Source organism: Cervus canadensis, chromosome 28 (assembly GCF_019320065.1).
Source record: "Cervus canadensis isolate Bull #8, Minnesota chromosome 28, ASM1932006v1, whole genome shotgun sequence".
Classification (NCBI taxonomy): domain Eukaryota; kingdom Metazoa; phylum Chordata; class Mammalia; order Artiodactyla; family Cervidae; genus Cervus; species Cervus canadensis.
Window position 1 is genome coordinate 39,603,628 of NC_057413.1, and position 9,957 is coordinate 39,613,584.

Here is a 9,957-nt window from a genome sequence, read left to right on the forward strand (position 1 = left end):
CTGGGGACAAGCAGAGCAGCAATCTGCCTTTATTAAGGAGGCGGGCACCAGCTGGAGTTCAGGGGCCCCGGGAGACAGAAGTGGGGAGAGCAGAGGCAGGTGGGGAGCCCTGAGGGTGGAGCAGCCAGTGGAGGGGCACCCCACTGCCCCTGGGCCTCAGAGCCCCTCCTACCCCTCTCCCTCCCCTCTCCTGGCCCCTCCTCCAGGAAGCCTTCCAGCAGTCATGCTTGGCTGGTTCTCTCAGACCACCTCCATTCATTTGGACTGTGCTTGTCACCTGGATGGACTGCCCTCCCTGTAACTGTCCAGCTTGGTGGGTCCCAGGCTTGCCGCACACTATATACAATCACCTGGAGACTTTTGGACTTCCCAGGCGGTGCTAGTGGTAAATAATCTGCCTGCCAATGCAGGAGACATGGGAGACGTGGGTTCGATTCCTGGGTCCAGAAGATCCCCTGGAGGAGGAAATGGCAACCCACTCCAGTATTTTTGCCTGGAGAATCCCATGGAAAGAGAAGCCTGGCAGGCTGCAGTCCACAGGGTCACACAGAGTCGGGCATGGCTGAAGGGACTTAGCACGCACGGGGACTTTTAGCGACCCTGATGGCCTATTCACACCCGGAGATCATTTCAGTAGTCAGGAGCAGGCCTTGGTGTGGCTGTTAATGTATTAGTTTCCGGGTGCTGGCAGCATGCCTCCCGGATGAGACGCCCAGCCTGACCTAGGGGACCCCCTCAGTTTTACCAGCACCCTGCTGCTGCTCCAGAGAGTGCTAACATGTACCTGTGCTCACTGTAGGTATGTGCTTGATACACTCACTGGCTCCTCACAACAAGCCAGGGACCTATTGTTATGTTCCAGGGTATACGGGGAAACTGAGGAACAGAGAGGTTAAGTAAGTTGCCCAAGGTCACACAAACTGGTAGTGGGGCCCCAAAGCTGGGCTCTGAACCACTCTGTCTGGAGCCTACAAAAGGGACCTAATGACCAAAGTCTCAAGACGCAGGTCCTCTGGGAGGAGACAAGAGGACGTTACAGCCAGGTCACCAGGAACCGGGTCTTTTTCTGGGAACAGATGCGACAGACCCAAGTTGGGTGCCAGGGAGAGGTGGGGTCAGAGGGAGCAGGGCATTGAAAGCAAGCCCACGCAAGCCTGAGCAAGGCCTGGGCAGTTCAAAGAGTTTCCTTTCCACCAGTCACCTTGAGGCCCTCCAAGGCCTGTTCCAAAGCCCATATTACTGATGGGGAAACCAAGGCTGGGGGTGGGGGGAAGGAGCCGGCCAACTTCTCAAGCTGGTTTGGTTAAGGCTTGGGGTGGACCCACCTGTGAGAATGTGCACTGCTCAAGGGCTTCCTCCTTGACCAGGTGCATGTGTGCCCCAAGGAGTCAGGTCTGCAGGGGTGGGGGGCGCATGCATGCCCTGAGCCCACCTGGATGCCTGGCCCACAAGCCACTGCAGGCCCCAAGGGAAGGAACGCAGTGCTTCGACTCCACAGGCCATTGGCTCCCCTGTGAATAAGCCAACATGGGGAGGAAGCATCAGTTAGCCAGCACTCACTCCACTTAATTACTTAAGCCACCACCAGGACAGAGGTACGAAGCCGAGATTAACCACTGGCCTCATGACTGGAAGCAATATGTATTTTGCCTGCCCCCCTTTTGCCTTTTTTGTTCACCAAGTTGAATCAATGTATTAGAGTTGCTCGCAATCAATTTGGTTTGATTCCCCAACACTGAAGAAGAGAAATGAGGCACTGGGGCCCCAGAGTCAGATTTCACTCATTCAAATGAACCTGCGCCAGCCAGAGGGGGCCTGGCCAGCCTGTCACATGCCACCTGCCCTGCCCTCCACTGAGCTGTGCCGACCCCCAACCTGAAGGCTGTCTGAAGGCCCCAGGAGATGGGGACACACTCACCCCAGCTGCATCCTGACCCCTGGAGCCCCTCTCCCTGACTCCAAACATTTCTAATCGAAACCAGATCCTCACCCCACTCAGCACTCCAGAAGATGTCACATCACACACACTCCAGTGAGCTGTGCTTTCCAAGGCAGAACCCCACAGCGTGGGGCGTGACAGGCACCTTCCACAGTCCCTCCCACCACAGTGCCTCGGACCCCACCATCGGAATCCTAGGTGATCACAGCAATGACGATACTGGTGAGCATCTACTGGGAGTTCCCCATGCATCAGGTGCTGGTTCCATGAACTCATCTAATGATGTAGACGCTATGATTGGCTCCCTTTTCTCAGTGGAGACACGGAGGCTGGAGAGGTTAGGTGGCCTCCCCGAGGCCACACAGGCAGCACGTGGCTGCGGCTCGCACAGTGGAGGCACTATCCAGAAGCCGCCATCAAGCCCCGGTTCTCTTCCTTCCCTTATGGCTGGAAAGCTGAAATGCTCACCTTCCTAGCCTCCCTGGCTGCGAGGAAGAGCCCCATGACATAATTTTAGTCAATGAACAAGAGGCAAAAGTCTTTGGAGCACCTATTCTCAAAGAAAAAGCCCAGCTAAAGAAGAATCCTTCACCCCCCTTTTCCCCACTCCTCTCTGGGGGCCCCTTTCCCTTCTGGTTATTTACGGGGGACCCAGACATTATGACCAGAGGTGCAACAGTCACCTTGTGAGCATGAGGAGAAACTCATTTGCTAAATGTGATGGAATGGGAAATCAAAGGATGCCAGGTCCCAGTGACATCCTTGAGCTACTGTACCAGCTCAGGACTACCTTCTCCTGGCTCTTGGATGAGCCAAAGAAACCCCTCATTTGTTTAAGCCCCTCTGCCATCATTCTCTGCTCCTCACTGCTGAATGTATTCCTAGCTAATAAGATTCAAACACAGTGGTGTGGCTCCAGAGCCCCAGAGCTTAGCAATCTTGTCCCACCTGCCCTGAGTTTGTAGAGGACATTTTGGAAGTTCTTCATGATATACACTCTTTGGGGGTCCCCTCCTCTCCCAAACTGAAGGGCCATTTATGCCACGTCACTTGGCAGCTGCCTGAGCATAGCTCATTGGCTGTAAGGTGGGCACCTGGCCAAGAGCTGAGGCATCAGATTCCCACTCAAGTGCCTGAACCCAGCCTGGGGCCCGGTCTCAGGTAGAGAACACTGTGATGCTCTACCCGCATCCCTCTTTAGGAGTGGAGGGTGCATTTCTCAGCTGCTGGAAGTGCCGCTGATGGGAGACATCTCTCAGCTGCCACCCCTTCAAGGACAGCCTCAGCGGAAGACAGCCCTGTCAGAGGTCATGCCCTCTTTCCTAGGCGGCCCACTCCAGTGACTAGTTGGAGGTGGGTGGGTGAGGTGTGTTAAAAGTCCAGTCCTCTCACCATCTGGGTCCAGAGCTTTCTGTGAGATCAGCTGATGACATTTGGAGGGTGGTGTCCCAACCTGACCTTTCCCTCTTTCCACCCCTGAATGCTTCCTTTCCTTCCACAGGTGTTGAGCTTGAGAACCTTCCAAACTAAACATCTTCCAGGATAAACTCCATCTCAGAGCTGCCTCCCAGGGAAGCCAACCCCATGATGCAAGAACTACAAGGGCTGAAGAGACTATGTCATCCACAAACAGAGATGGAAGCCAGAGCCTGGAGCCCAGCGAGAGACAGGTACCTGGCCCCAGGGAGGGAGCAGATGAAACTGCTGATTCCTGACATCTTTCAGCTCCTGGTGATGTCCTCAGTTCTGCGAGACATCCTTGATCCCTCATAATACCCATCTTTGCTGAGCTTGCTTAGGTGAATTTCGATCTCTTGCCCTCAAACCATCCTTGAACAAGACCTGCTGCTACTCTGCATTTTAAGAATAAGAAACGAAAGCCCAGAGGGAAGGGGCTTCCCTGAGGTCATAGCAAGTTAGTGAGAGAGGAAGGTCTTCATCCTTTACTTATGTAACAAATTGCTATTGAGGACCTACTGTGTGCCATGAATTGTGTACATTTGGGGGTTAATAACTGTAAGCAAGGCAAACACTCTTTCCTATCACTGAGCTCACAATCCCATGAGAAAGAAAAATAAACAAACAAACAATTACAATACAGGGAGATAAGGGCTGTGGAATCACCTAGGAGGGGCACTTATCCCAGGCAGGGACGCTCCCAGCAACTCCCTAGGGGAAACGACATCTATGCCACGGGAGAGTCTGAGCCCTCCAGGGAGAGGGGAAAGTGAAAAGGCTCAGAACTGAAAGGGAGTGGTGTGTGGAATCCACACTCTGGCTTCCTCTGCCCAGCATCTTTCCCTTGGGGAGGAGGGCCTCAGTTTCCCTGGGCCCCTGTTGCTTCCGGGGGATGGCCAATCACCACCCCCACGTTCCTCACCACACGGTTAGGTCCACGGCTCAGTCTGGCCCAATCAGAGCCTCCCTCAAAAGTCTGCATCTCTAATGGAGACACACGGGGGTGGAAGGTGGTAAGGGCTGAGGCATCGTGTAGCAGTGCCCCGGGGGGAGTGTCCACAGTACCCGGATGCCCAGAGCTGCGGGGGTCCTGTGCCTCTTGAGCCTCAGTGTCTAGCCTTTCCTTCTATTCCATGCCCTGCTTCACTGTCTCTTTGATAAATCCCCTATTCTTGTTTCACTCTTTCATCAGTCAATTTTTGATACTTGCAGCTGAAGAACCCTGATTTCAGAAATTAGTACCACAAGTGGAATTTATGACATTAAACCTTAGGGATATGTAAGCTACCTGAAATTGGTTTTCTTAGCTTCATGGGGCCAAAATCAGAAGGACTCTGGTTCACATTATTCAACAGAAAAGGTTACCAATGGTATGCGGTGGTGAACAGGTAATCATGCCACACATTCCGGTCACCTGGGACCAAGTGCCGACTGAATGTGAGAGACTCCAGCAGCTGCTGTGGGCCAATTTATAAAGGATGAGGAAAGCTGGGACCTTCAGCTGGATGGCTGTTCCTAACATTGGATAATTTAAAGCAAGAAAATGACAGGCTCAAATCAAAATGTTCGCCTCAAGGCACAGAATAAAATTCAGGGCCATTATATGAAAGAATCTTTTATTGCATATTGCTACAGAGTTTGAAACTGCTGAAGACTGAACTTCGAGATTGATTTTGAAGTTCCTGAATTACAGTGTCAGTAGAATTCACAACCTCACTTGGTCCCTTCTGTGAGCAGGAGGTCAGTGGTCAGGAAACATGAGTGTCCTACTGGAGCGGTGGTACCTGGGGGGATTACCAGGACCCTAAGCCTAAGCAGCTCACCGCCTCACTCTTGAATTGCTTCCCCATCCACCTCTCACATTTTCTCCCTGAATAGTCAAGAGTTCAGACTCCTCGTGGTCCAGATGAGATGATGAAGAATCAGGGGGAGAGAAGAGTTATACTCAGAAAGGACTGCAGGAATGCACTCATTTATATTTCTAAGGTGTGAGGAAGATGTGTGGGGAGGATCTCGAGAGTGCCTGTATTAAGTGGGAGGGACATGGGTGGGGGCCGGACTGCATTTACTGATATGGGCGCCGGTCACCAGAAATCTTGCATTCAAGGTGCTCTTGCAGACAGTTGGCAGACGTTCTGACATTTGCAGAAATCATTAATGCGAATCTGAATCAAGTGATGATCTGCACTAATTGGCTAAAAAGGACCAAAAAATCCCCGGCATAAGTAGGGGAAGGAAGGCCAAACAACCAGCCAAGAACACCGAATGGATCTATCGATGGGCACAGATTCCAGGTCACTTCTTCTTCCTACTTCCCTTGCGGTTTCTATCAGTGAGACAAAGTCATGATCTTGTCTTTTATAACCAAAATATTAGTAACATATTTCAGATATACAAAAGGCATAACGAACAACACAACAAACATCCGGAAACCTCTTATGCAACCTAAGATATAGAAAGTAGGAGTTCGAGTCCTCTGGGACGCAGACACCATGATGGGATTTAAAAACGCCTGCAAAGGATAATATCAGGGAGGCAGAGTGAGAGGAAGGGTCATCAGATCACCACGCGGTCTGACCCCTGAGAAGGACCGAGGGAAGTGTCCCAGACAGCCGCACCATTCTGAGAAAGTTTCAGGAAGGCTACCAGGAAGTCCTGGAGCCAAAGTTGCCCTCGACAGGACCCGGGTGGGGAGTAGGGGTGGTTGCCTGGTACCCCCGCCAGGCCCAGCTGGGACGGGTGCAGCCTGGGCAGCGTGTTGCTGTTGTTGTTTAGTCACCAAGTCATGCCCAACTCTTTGTGACCCCATGCCAGGCCTCCCTGTCCCTCACCATCTCCCAAAGTTTGCCCAAGTTCATGTCTGTTGCATCAGTGATGCCACCCAGCCATCTCATCCTCTGATGCCCTCTTCTCCTTCTGCCCTCAATCTTTCCCAGCATCAGGGACTTTTCCAATGAGTCAGCTGTCAACTTCAGCATCAGTCCTTCCAACAGGTATTCAGGGTTGATTTCCCTTGAGATTGACTGCTTTGATCTCCTTGCTGTCCAAGGGACTCTCAGGAGTCTTCTCCAGCATCACAGTTCAAAAGCATCAATTCTTTAGCGCTCTGCCTTTTTTACGGTCCAGCTCTCACAACCATCCCACTGATAGCTCAGTTGGTAAAGAATCCTCCTGCAATGCAGGAGACCCTGGTTTAATTTCTGGGTCGGAAAGATCCCCTGGAGAAGGGATAGGCTACCCACTCCAGTTTTCTTGGGCTTCCCTTTTGGCTCAGCTGGTAAAGAATCTGCCTGCAATGTGGGAGGCCTGGGTTCGATCCCTGGGTTGGGAAGATCCCCTGGAGAAGGGAACGGCTACCCACTCCACTATTCTGGCCGGGAGAATTCCATGGAGTGTATAGTCCATGAGGTCACAAAGAGTTGGACACGACTGAGTGACTTTCACTCACAACCATTTGTGACCACTGGGAAGACCACAGCCTTGACTATACGGACCTTTGTCAGCAAAGTAATGTCTCTGCTTTTCAACACACTAAGTTTATCATGGCTTTCCTGTCAAGAAGCAAACATCTTCTGATTTCATGGCTGTAGTCATCATCCACAGTGATTTTAAAGCCCAAGAAGAGGAAATCTGCACTACTTCCCCCTATTCCCCCTTTGATGTTTGCCATGAAGTAATGGGGCCAGATGCCATGATCTTAGTTTTTTTAATATTTAGTTTTAAGCCGGCTCTTTCACTCTCCTCCTTCACCCTCATCTAGAGGCTCTTTAGTTCCTCTCCGCTTTCTGCCATTAGAGTGGTATCACCCGCATATCTGAGATTGTTGATGTTTCTCCCGCCTATCTTGATTCCAGCTTGTAACTCACCCAGCCTGGCATTTCTTGTGATGAGCTCAGTGTATAGATTAAACAAACAGGGTGACAGCAGACAGCCCTGTCGTACTCCTTTCTCAGTCTTGACCCAACCAGTTGTTCCATAGAGGGTTCTAGACCCCCGGACTCGGGGAAGTTGATAAAGGGTCTCTCGGGGTGAGATGAGAGAGCAGCCCACCGGGCACTCACCTGAGTCCACAACCCAAATCCTCTGTGCTGTGGGCTCCCTCCATCGCCTGTAACTGGGATAGCAACCTCACCAGGGCTGGTTGGGACCCAGTGACCCTCAAAGAAAGGGGTGGGCAGCACTTTTGAACAAGGAGCTGCTGCCACAGCACAGAAGAGACAGTGCATCGTCCACCGAATGTCCCTCAGAGAAAGCCGCCGCTTTTCTCCTGGGTCGCTGAGCACAGGTGGAGAGGATGAGCGGGTGAGTGTCTGGCTCACTCTGACTCCTGGGGGCCTGGAGGTCAGAGTGGTCCTGCGACAGCTCAGGAAGAAGGCAGTTCTCACCTGAATTCACCACACACCAGGTCAGTGAGACATCAGCCCCCACCAGTAGTTACTTCCCAAGTTCCTGAGAGGAAATCAAGGCCCTTGTGGGTGACAGGAAGCCCACCTCAGCTTCCTGACTGGAAGACGAGGGCCCGTTACAATAGGAAAGGCCAGGGGGAAGCCACTTATGCTCTCCCTGCCTGCAAATGGAGGGAACCAAAGCAACACTGCAAGCCCAAGGAGCCCACAAAGCTGGGCGTCCCCGTCTGACACCAGAAAGGTGGCCTGTGATGGCCCGGTCACACCCCCTATGCTATCACACAGACCCGCTAGTGTGAAGAACAGCCAGCTCTTTGCCAGCAACAATGGCGCATTGTAAACTCAAGCGGGTGGTGGCTTGGTTTGCAGTTGCCGTTCCAGGTGTAGTCTCTCTGGTAGAGCAAATTAATCCAGCCCCGGCCCTTGGTATCCAGTTACCGATCTGGAAAGTGGAATGTACTCCACGTGATCAACAGAAAACACCAGAAGCCATTTGCTTGCATCTGACCAGGAGAATAGTAAAAGGTTACTGCCCTGCCTCAAGAACACTGGCTTTAGAGTTCCTCCTGCGGCCTTGGACCACCTCTCCATCCCCTGGACATCACCCTGCCAATAGGTTTATCCTCGGCATTGGCAGCAAAATGCAGGCAGGATAGGACCAGAAAGAAGTCACGGTGTCCCGGATGTCTTGGTAAGATGCACATGTGACAGAAACTGGGCTGTAATTCAGGGCCTCAGCGAGGATCCGGCAGGTCCAAGGTCTGAGATCTGTGGACTACTCTCTTCAGAGGAAAGAGAATCTTCTGCCACCTGAACCCACTGTCTCTAAACAGAATGCAGAATGCTCGGTGGACTTTGGATTTTGGGAGCAGCCTGGAGATCAACTCCTTTTCTAAGGAACCCAAAGGTGCCCAGCTTTGAGGGGCCCCATGCAGCAGAGGCTCCACAGAGGCCAAGCTGGACTGCAAGCCTCAGCCCTGGGCCAGCGGTGCCCAGAGCATCCAGGGCAGGGCATGATGCTGCCTGGGGCTCCCCTGCAGCAAGCCCCAGTGGGACAGCCCCAGGAAAGCCTCTAGAGCTTTTGAGCAAGTAACTCTTCTCCTTTGAGGAAATGGCTCCTTGCCACGGCTGTAGAGAGACTGAATATCTGACTTTGAGTCATGAAGCAGTTAGCAGCCTGAGATGCCCCTCACAAATGCCATCAGTCCCCCTGACCCCACATGGGGCGTGCCCAGCAGCGTCCATCTTCAGTAACCCTGTCCCGCATGGGAGTGACCTCTGATACTCTAGGCAGCAGAGACCAGTAGTATCAGAAAGGGATATTTTAGTTGCCACAGAAAACCCTGAGGCAGTAGAAAGGCTCACATAATTTTTAAAATGCCAAAGTTACCTGCTTCAGGTGAGGCTGAATCCAGCAGCGCAGTGATCTCACCGGAGACCGTGTTCCTGCCTCTCTTTCTGCTTTCCACGGTGTTAACCTCATCCTAACATTGCCCTCTCTGGCTCCCTCGGGATGGCTGTCAGCATTCCTGGGGCTTCTCTGCTTCCTCCTTCAAGTCCGGCGGCAGTGAGCGCAGCTCTGGGGCCCCTCGTGGGAAAGCAGAGGAGCTCCTTTCCCAGAATCCTCCAGCAGCCTGTGTCTGATTGGCCTGAACTGGGTCACGTGCCCGTCCGCGGACCAATGCTGGTGTCTGGGGAGCTTCACTGGGAGGCAGCAGACATCCAGGGGCTGAAGGAAGCCAGTCCTATCCAAGCAACACAACCAAGAGCTGGGGGCGTGGGGTGGCGCCCTAAAGGAGATGGGGTCTTCACTGCCATAAAAGTGGGGACAATGGATGCTGAGCCCTGTAAGCAGCAGGCTTCACGCAGGGCACAGGGGAGGGGAAGGGAATCAGATTTCATTGTAGAACCACATTTCGGCTTGAATCCTATAAACTCCCAGACTTCATGTCCCTGGGATTTTTCTTTCTCTGGGGCCTCTGGTATCTGCGAGGAGGGGAAGGGAACCATAGCCCCTGGTGGAGGGCAGCAGGGAAAACCTCAGAGCTTCAACTTCAGCTATTTCTCCTGAATATCCACCAGCATGTCTGCAAACCTGGTCACCACAAGCCTGGGCTCAGGTTCAGCGCTTGCAGACTTTCTGCCCTGCCTTGG

General features: G+C 52.7%; 1 long non-coding RNA gene across 1 annotated transcript; it reads right to left on the bottom strand.

Annotated features, from left to right (window-relative positions):
• Window positions 1-800: 800 nt before the first annotated feature.
• LOC122429656 lies at window positions 801-9,338 on the bottom strand. The gene is made up of 3 exons (XR_006266077.1): window positions 9,194-9,338; window positions 1,326-1,511; window positions 801-876 (listed from the first exon to the last, which is right to left on the bottom strand). It is a non-coding gene; the product is annotated as an uncharacterized LOC122429656 (long non-coding RNA).
• Window positions 9,339-9,957: the final 619 nt, after the last annotated feature.